We start from the raw sequence: 13,471 nt of genomic DNA, 5'->3' as shown, positions 1-13,471 counted from the left end.
AACAGCATCAAAAAGAATAAAAAACTTAGAAATAAGCTTAACCAAGGAGGCAAAAGACTTGAAAACCAAGGAGGCAAAAGACTGAAAACCACAAAATGTTGATGAAAGAAATTCAGATATCCATTCCAGGTTCACAAACTGGAAGAGTTAATGTCCTTAAGATGCTGATGCTACCCAAAGGATCTGCAGATTCGATTCCATTTATATAAAAATCCCAACGACTTTTTTTTTGCAGAAATAGAAAAATTCATGCTAAAATTCACATGGAATCTCATGGGACCCTGAACAGCCAAAAATAGTCTTGAAAAAGAAGAACAAATGGGAGACCTCACACTTCCTTATATGGAACTTACTACAACCTACAGTAAGCAGCCAAAACAGTGTGGTCCTGGCACAAGACAGACATGTGGACCAATGGAATGGAATAAAGAGCCTTGTATATATGGTCAAACGATTTTTGACAGTGGTGCCAAAACCATTCACTGGGTAAAAGAACAGTCCTTTCAACAAATGAGGCTGGATAACCGCATGCAAAAGAATGAAGCTGGTTTCTTACCTTACACCATATATAAAAATTAACTCAAAATGAATCAAAATCTAAAACTATAAAATTCTTAGAAAAAACATAGGTGAGAAACTTTGTGACATTGGATTTGACAACGACTTCTTAAATGCAATATCAAAAGCACAGGCAACAAAAGAAAAAATAGACAAGCTGGACATCAAACTTAACTTTTGTGCATCAAAAGCCACTATCAATAGGATGAAAGACAAACCACAGGATGGAAGAGAACATCTGCAAGTTACGTGTCTGATAACGGGTTAATATTCAGAACGTATTTTTAAACCTCCTACAACTCAACAACAAAACGACATACAACCCCATTAAAATGGGAAAAGGACTTGAACGACAGTTTTCTAAAGGAGACATATGAAACGGTCAACAAGTACATGAAAGGATGTTCATTATCACTAATCATTAAGGAAATGCAAATGAAAACCATAATGAAACACCATTTCACACTCATCAGGATGGATATTATACAAAATAAAACATTAAAATCAAAAAGAGAAAACAACAAGTATTGGGATGAGGTGGAGAAATGGGATCCCTTGTGCACTGCTGGTGGGAATGTAACATGGTGCCATCACTATGAAGAAAAATGGCACCTTCTCCGAAAATTAAACAGAATTACTATACAGTCAAGCAATTCCACTGCTGGCTATATTCCCGATATGGTTTGGCTGTGTCTCCACCTACATCTCAACTTGAATTTTATCTCTCAGAATTCCCATGTGTTGTGGGAGGGACCCAGGGGGATGTAATTGAATCATGGAGGCCAGTCTTTCCCGTGCTATTCCTGTGAGAGTGAATAAGTCTCACGAGATCTGATGGGTTCATCAGGGGTTTCTGCTTTTGCTTCCTTCTCATTTTCTCTTGCCACTGCCATATTTAAGAAGTGCCTTTCACCTCCTGCCATGATTCTGGAGCCTCCCCAGCCATGTGGAACTGTAACTCCAATTAAACTCTTTTTCTTCCCAGTCTCGGGTACGTCTTTATTGGCAGTGTGAAAACAAACGAATACAGTAAACTGGTACCAGGAGTGGGGTGTTGCTGAAAAGATACCCAAAAATGTGGAAGAGACTTTGGAACTGGGTAACAGGCAGAGGTTGGAACAGTTTGAAGGGATGAGAAGACAGGAAAACGTGGGAAAGTTTGGAACTTCCTAGAGACCCGTTGAATGGCGTTGCCCAAAATGCCGATAGCAATATGGACAGCAAAATCCAGGCTGAGGTGGTCTCAAGTGGAGATGAGGAACTTGTTGGGAACTGGAGTGAAGGTGACTCTTGTTATGTTTTAGCGAAGAGACTGGCAGCATTTTGCCCCTGCCTAGAGATGTGTGGAGCTTTGAACTTGAGAGATGATTTAGGGTATCTGGTGGAAGGAATTTCTAAACAGCAAAACATTCAAGAGGTTACTTGAGTACTGTTAAAGGAGATCAGTTTTATAAGGGAAGCAGAGCATAAAAGCTTGGAAAATTTGCAGCCTGAATATGTGATAGAAAAGAAAAACCCACTTTCTGGGGAGAAACTCAAGTCAGCTGCAGAAATTTGGCAAGCAGCCTGGCGTTAATCCCCAAGATCATGGGGAAAATGTCTCCAGGCCATGTCAGAGACCTTCCTGGCAGCACCTCCCATCACAGGCCCAGAGACCCAGGAAGAAAAACTGGTTTCATAGGCCAGGCCGAGGGTCCACATGATATGTGCAGCCTAGGGACTTGGTGACCTGTATCCCAGCCACTCCAGCCATGGCTAAAAGGGGCCAACATACAGCTTGGGCTGTGGCTTTAGAGGGTGGAAGCCCCAAGCCTTGGCAGCTTCCAGTGGTGTTGAGCCTTCAGGTGCACAGAAGTCAAGAACTGAGGTTTGGGAACCTCCACCCAGATTTCAGAAGATGTATGAAAATGCCTGGATGTCTAGGCAAAAGTTTGCTGCAGGGGTGGGGCCCCCATGGAGAACCTCTGCTAGGGCAGTGCAGAAGGGAAATGTGGGGTCAGAGTCCCCACACAGAGTCTCTACTGGGGCACAGCCTAGTGTAGGTGTGAGAAGAGAGCCACCATCCTCCAGACCCCAGAATGGTAGATCCACCAAAAGCTTGCACTGTGTGCCTGGAAGAGCCGCAGACACTCAATGCCAGCCCATGAAAGCAGCTGGGAGGGAGGCTGTACCCTGCAGAACCGCAGGGGCAGAGCTGCCCAAGATTGTGGGAGCACACCTCTTGCATCAGTGTGACCTAGATGTGAGACCTGGAGTCAAAGGACATCATTTTGGAGCTTTAACAGGTGACTGCCCTGCTGGATTCTGGACTTGCATGGGCCCTGTAACCCCTCTGTTTTGGCCAATTTCTCCCATTTGGAACGGCTGTATTTACCCAATAGCTGTACCCCCATTGTATCTAGGAATTAACTAGCTTGCTTTTGATTCTACAAGCTCATACATGGAAGGGACTTGCCTTGTCTCAGATAAGACTTTGGACTGTGGACTTTTGGGTTAATGCTGCAATGAGTTAAGACTTTGGGAGACTGTTGGGAAGGCATAACTGGTTTTGAAATGTGAGGACATGAGGTTTGGAGGGGCCGGCATGGAATGATATGGTTTGGCTGTGTCCTCACCCAAATCGCACTGAAACTGTATCTCCCAGAATTCCCACCTGCTGTGGGAAGAACCCAGGGGAGGTAATTGAATCATGGGGGCTAGTCTTTCCTGTACTATTCCCATGATAGTGAATAAGTCTCAAGAGATCTGATAGGCTTATCAGAGGTTTCTGCTTTTGCTTTTCTCTCATTTTCTCTTGCTGCCACCATTGAAGAAGTGCCTTTTGTCTGCTGCCATGATTCTGAGGCCTCCCCAGCCATGTGGAACTAAAAGTCTAATTAAGCCTTTTTCTTCCCACTCTCAGGTATGTCTTTATCAGCAGGATGAAAACGAACTAATAAATTCCCTAAAGAACTGAAAGCAGGAACTTAAACAGATATCTGTACACCCACAGTCAGCCAACAGGTAGAAGAAACCCAAGTGTCCCTCCATGGATAAATTGATAAAACGTGGTCTATCCACATAATTCACCCTTAAAAAGGAAGGGTGTTCTGACTATGCAACAACCTTGAGAACATTATGCTAAGGAAAATAAGCCAAACACAAAAAGACAAAGATTGTATGATCCCACTCATGTGAGGTATCTGGAGTCATCAGATTCATGGAGACAGAAAGTAAAATGTTGGTGACGAAGGAGCTGGGGGTGGATGGGGATTCAGTGTTTAACGAGAACAGAGCTGCAGTTTTACAAGATAAAAAGAGATCTGGAGATGGATGGCAGTGATGGTTACGCAACATTATGAATGCATTTCATGCCACTGAACTGCACCCTTAAACATGGTTAAGATGGAAAATGTTATACCTATTTGACCACATTAAAAAGGCGGGGGGAATCTCCATAGCCACAGCGCCACTCAAGCAGCCGAGCCACACGCTGGGGCTCCACACATCTGAGAACTGCACTTTACTCACCTCATATAAAATGAAAAAAAGAGAAAGTACTGACCCTAGCAGTAGGAAGGGTAGGTCCCAGACGCCCAACCCAAGCAAAATCGAAACAGAAACCGCAATTGAAATTAAAACAGACAGTAAATCTGAGACCTGCCCAAAAGGCCCAGAGTCAGTACGCATACCACAACCCCACAGCATGCACCAAAGACCCAGAGCCACTACGCGTACCACAGCCCCACAGCACAAATCACAGGCCCAGAGCCACTATGCATACCACAGCCCCACAGCACACACCAAAGACCCAGAGTCACTACGTGTACCACAGCCCCACAGCACACACCAAAGACCCAGAGTCACTACGCGTAGCACAGCCCCCCAGCATGCACCAAAGGACAAAACACTGGAAACAGGAACGAGCAGACACACGCAATGCACAGAGACGTTAATATAGTTTTTACAAATGCTCCGCATATAAAAACATCCCCATCCAACATGTAACACTATTGTTTAACTTGCCTAATGCGTTCCTGAAGACGTGGAAGAAATTATGTAATTTCTTAAAATTCACAACTGAAATGACAATATAGTATCCTAATATGTGACTCAAATTTTATCCCACTGAACATAAGGACTTTCACAACAAACCACAATATCCTCAATGAAGAAAATCTGGGTATAGAAACTTCCCACCACCTGCAGGAACAGGGGAGACGCCTGAGTCCTTGTGGATGAGCTGACAGACAACATCCAGACCCCCTGACACATCTCCTGAGACTCTCTGAGAGAAGAGGGAGAGGACAGTAGCAGAAACACTGAGAAGAACAGAAAAGGTTCTGTCACTTAGGGCTTCAAGTTGCTAGAAAATAAACCCTCGGCCATGAAAACACAAGCAAGTGCACGTGCATACACACACACTTACATGCACACACACACATGCACACACACACGCACACACATGCACACACATGCACACACGCACAGGAGCCTGCACACAAACACAGGTGTATGCACACACACATGCACACAAACACATGCACACACACGCACTGCACACACACTTGAGCGTCCTCTTCTGCAAGATCAAAGGCAAAAATGAAATTTTTAATGTACATGTGCCAGAAGCTTTTATAAAATTAGACCCTGCCTACCATGACACCCTTTAATTGAGGGCCATTAATCCTGCCCAAACTGGTCTTTGCTGGGCCCTGCCACCACGCCGCCACACCACGTCCATGTGGCTGTCTCACTGGGTGATGGGCATAAACCAGAGAGACTGGACCCTTTCCCAGGAGCAGCTCTGGCCTTGGAGGTACAGCCCATGTTTGGTTAATGTAGTTATTTTTAAAACCACTGAAGTGAGAATAAAAGATAAACAAACTAGGTCTTAAAGAAATGCTCAAATTTCAGCCCACAGGCCAAGCAGCTCCGCGTGTGTTCAGCCACCATACGAAATAAAGCACATGCCTTCTTTTTCTCTTAAACACCCAAAAATTCTTCTCTTGGTATCAAAGAATAATACAAAAACCATCAAAATATGGGAAATGTTAAAAAAAACACACACAAACTCATTCCTTTTAAATGTGGAACTCTATATCTGGGAGTCAGTCCTAAAAAAAGTAATTCTACACAGCAAAAATGCTCTGTCAACAAAGAAGTTCATAATAGCATCATTTATAAGAGAATTACAATTAGAATTCCGCAGAAGAATATTACAGAAGACTCCTCAATAAAGAAAGTTACACAGGGCGTCCACGGAAGGAATGGAGAGGGAAGCACCAAAAACAAATTTATTGGATGATAAAACATGATGTGGAGATAGACAGGGTGCCAGTGACAAACATCACAATGTGGGTAAGAAAGGCAGTGAGCTACACACCCACCAACAAACACACAATGTGGGTAAGGACAGCAGTGAGCTACACTCTCACCAACAAACACCGCAATGTGGGTAAGGACAGCAGTGAACTACACACTCACCAACAAACACCGCAATGTGGGTAAGAAAGGCAGTGAGCTACACGCGCACCAACAAACACTGCAATGTGGGTAAGGACAGCAGTGAACTACACACTCACCAACAAACACCGCAATGTGGGTAAGAAAGGCAGTGAGCTACACGCGCACCAACAAACACTGCAATGTGAGTAAAGACAGCAGTGAACTACACACTCACCAACAAACACCGCAATGTGCATAAGAAAGGCAGTGAGCTACACGCGCACCAACAAACACTGCAATGTGGGTAAAGACAGCAGTGAACTACACACTCACCAACAAACACCGCAATGTGGGTAAAGACAGCAGTGAACTACACACTCACCAACAAACACCGCAATGTGGGTAAGAAAGGCAGTGAGCTACACGCGCACCAACAAACACTGCAATGTGGGTAAGGACAGCAGTGAACTACACACTCACCAACAAACACCGCAATGTGGGTAAGAAAGGCAGTGAGCTACACGCGCACCAACAAACACTGCAATGTGGGTAAAGACAGCAGTGAACTACACACTCACCAACAAACACTGCAATGTGGGTAAAGACAGCAGTGAACTACACACTCACCAACAAACACCGCAATGTGGGTAAGAAAGGCAGTGAGCTACACGCGCACCAACAAACACTGCAATGTGGGTAAGGACAGCAGTGAACTACACACTCACCAACAAACACCGCAATGTGGGTAAGAAAGGCAGTGAGCTATACGCGCACCAACAAACACTGCAATGTGGGTAAAGACAGCAGTGAACTACACACTCACCAACAAACACCGCAATGTGGGTAAAGACAGCAGTGAACTACACACTCACCAACAAATACTACAATGTGGGTAAGAAAGGCAGTGAGCTACATGCGCACCAACAAACACCACAATGTGGGTAAAGACAGCAGTGAACTACACACTCACCAACAAATACTACAATGTGGGTAAAGACAGCAGCGAACTACAGGCTTACCAACAAACACCGCAATGTGCGTAAGAAAGGCAGTGAGCTACACGCGCACCAACAAACACTACAATGTGGGTAAAGACAGCAATGAACTACAGGCTCACCAACAAACACCGCAATGTGCGTAAGAAAGGCAGTGAGCTACACGCGCACCAACAAACACCGCAATGTGGGTAAAGACAGCAGTGAACTACACACTCACCAACAAACACTGCAATGTGGGTAAGGACAGCAGTGAACTACACACTCACCAACAAATACTACAATGTGGGTAAAGACAGCAGTGAACTACAGGCTCACCAACAAACACCGCAATGTGGGTAAGAAAGGCAGTGAGCTACACGCGCACCAACAAACACCACAATGTGGGTAAAGACAGCAGTGAGCTACACACTCACCAACGAACACCGCAATGTGGGTAAGAAAGGCAGTGAGCTACACACTCACCAACAAATACTACAATGTGGGTAAAGACAGCAGTGAACTACAGGCTCACCAACAAACACCACAATGTGGGTAAGAAAGGCAGTGAGCTACACGCGCACCAACAAACACCACAATGTGGGTAAAGACAGCAGTGAGCTACACACTCACCAACAAACACCGCAATGTGGGTAAGAAAGGCAGTGAGTTACAAACTCAACAACGAACACCGCAATGTAGGTGAGGACAACAGTGAACTACACACTTACCAGTGATTAAAATAACAAGTATTATGTTAGGTGTATGTTACCAAAGTAAAGATTTACAATGAGCACACACGGACATGGAAGACACTTATACCCTAAAAAAATGGATTGAACACAAAATAAATCACACCTCACACAAGCCCCCACCGGCAGCAAGTAGTCCACATGGCCACCTGCAGACGTGGCCCTGCAGAAACGGAGTGCCCTGGCCCTCTTCCTCGCTGTGGCCAATGCAAAGAAACAGCTGGCCGCCAAGGGTCTGCGGAGTCTCCAGAAAGGGTGCCAGCGTGTCACAGGAGCCCCTCACACTGAGCGCTGCCAGCACTCCCAACAGTATTCTCAACAGGAAAAGGGAAACAGACAAAAAAATGCCCAAAGGTCAGAGTGGGTATTTGAGGCAGAGGTATTTCTTTTCCTTTTCTTTATTTCTAACATGCCTATAATCATCATGCATTACTTTCAAATTTTTTAACTCTTAATTTTAAAGGCCTTAGTAAGAAGAAAATGAAAGCCACTTTGGCCAGCATCTTAAATAATTGCCTGTCACTAAGAGCAATCACAAACGGCAAATGGCAGAAGGGGAGAACCATGGAGAATCTCGTACAGCCTGCAGGGCTGGGAGGGGGACTGCCCCCCAGAGAGCTCTAGGCAGGCAGCTGTGGGGCAGAGTCCCCACCTCAGGAAGAGCTGCTACAAGCGAGCCAGCAAAGACAACCACCCCAACACACATGCGACACACGTGCAGGCACACACACCCACCACGCCACACATACGCACCACATACACACGCACCACACGCTGTACACTAACACAAAACACACACCACAGACACACCACACACAACACACACAAGACACACCACACACACACCACACCCAAACACACATGCCACACACGTGCAGGCACACACACCCACCACGCCACACATGCGCACCACACACACGCACCACACACAGTACACGCACAAAACACACACACACCACAGACACACCACACACACCACACACACACCACACCCAAAAACACATGCCACACACGTGTAGGCGCACACACCCACCACACCACACACACGCACCACACACACGCACCACACACAGTACACGCGCACAAAACACACCACAGACACACCACACACAACACACACAAGACACACCACACCACGCACACACCACCCCAACACATATGCCACACACGTGCAGGCACACACACCCACCATGCCACACATATGCACTACACACACATGCACCACACACAGTACACGCACACAAAACACACCACAGACACAACACACACAAGACACACCACACCACACACACCACACCCAAAAACACATGCCACACACGTACAGGCACACACACCCACGCCACACATACGCACCACACACATGCACCACACACAGTACACGCACACAAAACACACCACAGACACACCACACACACAACACACACAAGACACACCACACCACGCACACACCACCCCAACACATATGCCACACACGTGCAGGCACACACACCCACCATGCCACACATATGCACCACACACACATGCACCACACGCAGTACACGCACACAAAACACCACAAACACACCACACACACAACACACACAAGACACACCACACCACACACACCACACCCAAAAACACATGCCACACACGTGCAGGCACACACCCACCAAGCCACACATACGCACCACACACACACACCACAGATACACCACACACACACAACACACAACATACACACACCACACACATGCACACACCACACATACCACACACAACAGACACACCACACCACACACACACACCACACCCAAACACATGTGCAGGCACACACACCCACCACGCCACAAATATGCAACACACACACCACACACACAACACACACACAACACACACAACACACACAACACACACAAGACACACCACACCACACACCACACCCAAACACACATGCCACACACGTGCAAGGCACACACACCCACCACGCCACACATACGCACCACACACACGCACCACACACAGTACACGCACACAAAACACACACACCACAGACACACCACACACACAAGACACACCACACCACGCACACACCACCCCAACACATATGCCACACACGTGCAGGCACACACACCCACCATGCCACACATATGCACCACACACACATGCACCACACGCAGTACACGCACACAAAACACCACAGACACACCACACACACAACACACACAAGACACACCACACCACACCCAAAAACACACATGCCACACACGTACAGGCACACACCCACCACGCCACACATACGCACCACACACACACACCACAGATACACTACACACAAACACACACAACATACACCACACACAACATACACACACCACACATACCACACACAACAGACACACCACACCACACACACATACCACACCCAAACACATGTGCAGGCACACACACACACCACGCCACAAATATGCAACACACACACCACACACACAACACACACACAACACACACAAGACACACCACACCACACACACCACACCCAAACATACATGCCACACACATGCAGGCACACACACCCACCACGCCACACATACACACCACACACACGCACTACACGCAGTAAACGCACACAAAACACACACACCAGACACACTACACAAGACACACCACACCACACACACACCACACCCAAACACATGCCACACACGTGCAGGCACACACACCCACCACGCCACACATACGCACCACCACACACACTACAGACACACACCACACACCACACACACAACACACACAACAGACACCACACATACCACACACAACAGACACACCACACCACACACACACACCACACCCAAACACACGTGCAGGCACACACACCCACCACACCACACATATGCAACACACACACCACAGACACACCACACACACACCACACAACAGACACCACACACACACCACACCCAAACACACGCACAGGCACACACACCCACCACGCCACATATATGCACCACATACACCGCAAACACACCACACACACCACACACGCAACACACACAACACACCCAAACACACGTGCAGGCACACACACCCACCACGCCACACATGCACCACACACACGCCACAGACACCACACACACACACACACATACTACACACATCACACACACAAACACATAGACACCACACATACACCACACCCAAACACACATGCCACACACGTGCAGGCACACACTCCCACCACGCCACACATACGCAGCACACACACATGCACCACACACCACCCATGCCCAGGCACGCAAATGCACCCACACACATACCACACGCCTATGCGTACGGGCACACCTACACACACACACGCTCAAAAGCCACCTACGCTGTTGCTACAGGACTGGTCGGTGCAGATGACGGAATGTTTCCACCAACGCAGGAAGTCTCAGCATGTTCTGCAGTGATGGACGTGTTCTAGATCTGCACTAGCCACGTCTGTCCTTTAAATGAGGCTACTGGTGACTGAACAATTTTTTTATTGTATGTAATTTTAGTTCATTTAAATTTTAATAATCACGTGGTTAGAGGCTACATTACTACACAGCACAGCTCTGGATCACAGCACAAGAAGGAAAGCTCTAAGTTTCTATTATGAGACAAACACAACATTGGTAATATAAACAGGATGAAGACAGCATATGTGCAAAAGGGAAACCTTCAAGCCAGTCTCACGTGTGCACTCGTGTGTGCTGTGACACACACACCCCAAAGATCCAGCAGCACATTAAAAACTTCACACATAGTAAGCAAGTGGACTATTCTATACATACATGGATGATTCACTGTTAGGAAAACCGCTAATACAACTGATCATACCAACAGATCAAAAAAAATCTAATGATTATCTTTATAGTTCCTGGCAAATAAAGAATTCCAGTTACGGCTGCAACATATAAGAGCTTTGAAAACTTCCAAAATTAGTGTCAGACACCAAACTACAGATCCATGAAGCCCAGAGAATATCAAGAGAATAAATACCAAACAATCCATACCTAGACAGATCATATCCCAATTGTAGAAAATCACAAACAAAGAAAATATTGAAAGAAGCAAGAAAAGAAAAAGTACATCTTAGCTCTAGAGGAACAAGGACAGGAACTAGAGTGAACTTGTCAACAGGAACCACACCAGCAAGAAGAGGGTGGAGGGATAACCCCCCGCCCCCGCCCCCGCCCCCTCCCCCTCCAATCATGTGTGCAGCAAAATCATCCTTCAAAAGTGAAAGAAAAATAAACTTTCTCACACAAAAAAGTAGACGTGCCCTGTAAGTCATGTTTAAAGAGTTCTTCAGGGAGGAAAATATGCTACGAGTCAAAATTCTGGATGTACATAGGAAAGAAAAAATGATGGAGAAGGAATAAATGAAGGTTTTTTTTTTTTTTTTTTTTTTTTAAGTTTACTGAGAAGTTCTTCAATAAAGTCAACAACCATTTGTCAGAAAATTGTAATGTAGGATTCCAGCAGGCCCACAGGGCTCCCCACACCTTGGCATTCGCATCCAGGGTAATTCCCGTCCTCAGGGCAGGCGGGACCTATGAACCCGGGCAGACGGCACTCCCATGCCTAGGCTGAGGCAAAGGTGAAAGGGTCAGGCAGACATAATGAATCTCCATCTCCAGCTGATCTTAAGTTAATCGAAAGGGAGATAATCCTGGGTGGGTCTCATCTTATCCATGAGCCACTCCAGAGTGAGTCTAAAGGTCCGAGGCTATAAGCAGAGGGCAGTCTCTCTCCCATGGGCTCTGGTGCAGCAGGAAGCCATGAGTCCTACAACCACAGGAAAATGATATCTGCCAAGCACCCGAGGCAGTCTGAAAGCAGGCCCTGCCTAGTTGGGCCTCCAGATGAGAACACAGCCCCCTGAGAACAGGCAACGTGACTGCAGCCATGTGAGACCTCAGCAAAGGACTCAGTGGGCTGAGCCCCAATCTCCACCCTACAGAAGCATGAAACAACACACTGGTGCTGCTTTAAGCCATGACATCTGACGCCACCTGTGATACAGCACAGAAAGTCCTGCATGTGCCTCAGATTAGGACTATACATGTCTGTATCAGAAAATAAAATTAATATTGTTTTAAACATTTTTGGTCAAGCACAGTGGCTCACACTTGTGATCCGAGCACTCTGGGAGGCCAAGGGGAGCAGATCACCCGAGATCAGGAGTTCGTGACCAGCCTGGCCAACATCGTAAAACCCCATCTCTGCTAAAAATAGCTGGCTGTAGTGGCACACACCTGTAGTCCCAGCTACTTGGGAGGCTGAGGCAGGAGAATCGCTTGAACCCGGGAGGTGGAGGCTGCAGTGAGCTGAGGCTGTGCCACTGCACTCCAGCCTGGACCACAGAGCAAGACTCCATCTCAAAAAAAGCCAAAAAGCAAAACAAACAAACAAACAAAAAACATTTTTGCCCCACTCAGATTTTGTTTTGGTATAATATCTCTACAGTAAGACTCCAATTAAAACGTTTCCCTGAATAGTTAACAAACTATCTTACAGTGGATTGTTAAACTGTATGAATCCTCTTGTTCCTCACACTACTATGTAGTTAACCTGTCCCTCCCTCTCTCAGGTAGCTTAACCAAATGTGTGCCATCACAGACACCAACAACAACCAGGCAGAAGGCCTGCTGGAAGAGAAGGCCCACTTCCAATGCAACAAGCAAGGAAAAAGGTAACCTCACGAATGACCTTTTGCACATGTGAACATTGTGTCAGAGAAAAACTTTAAGA

The 13,471-nt window shown here is 46.6% G+C and overlaps 1 protein-coding gene across 3 annotated transcripts in view; it reads right to left on the bottom strand.

The window, feature by feature from the left end:
- Positions 1-13,471, bottom strand: part of INPP5A (inositol polyphosphate-5-phosphatase A) — a 247,020-nt gene that overhangs the window by 176,440 nt on the left and 57,109 nt on the right. Inside the window, exon 1 of one of the 3 annotated variants that reach the window (XM_030940368.1) lies at positions 11,731-11,842. The exons of 1 other annotated variant lie outside the window; for it this stretch is intronic. The gene's annotated coding sequence lies outside the window, so the exon portion shown is untranslated. Of the gene's footprint in view, positions 1-11,063; positions 11,184-11,730; positions 11,843-13,471 lie in introns of those variants that run through there. One more of the 3 variants, XM_030940369.1, reaches the window with a different exon arrangement.

The sequence above is a fragment of the Rhinopithecus roxellana genome, chromosome 11 (assembly GCF_007565055.1).
Source record: "Rhinopithecus roxellana isolate Shanxi Qingling chromosome 11, ASM756505v1, whole genome shotgun sequence".
NCBI lineage: Eukaryota > Metazoa > Chordata > Mammalia > Primates > Cercopithecidae > Rhinopithecus > Rhinopithecus roxellana.
This window is presented reverse-complemented; position numbering and strand designations above follow the sequence as displayed.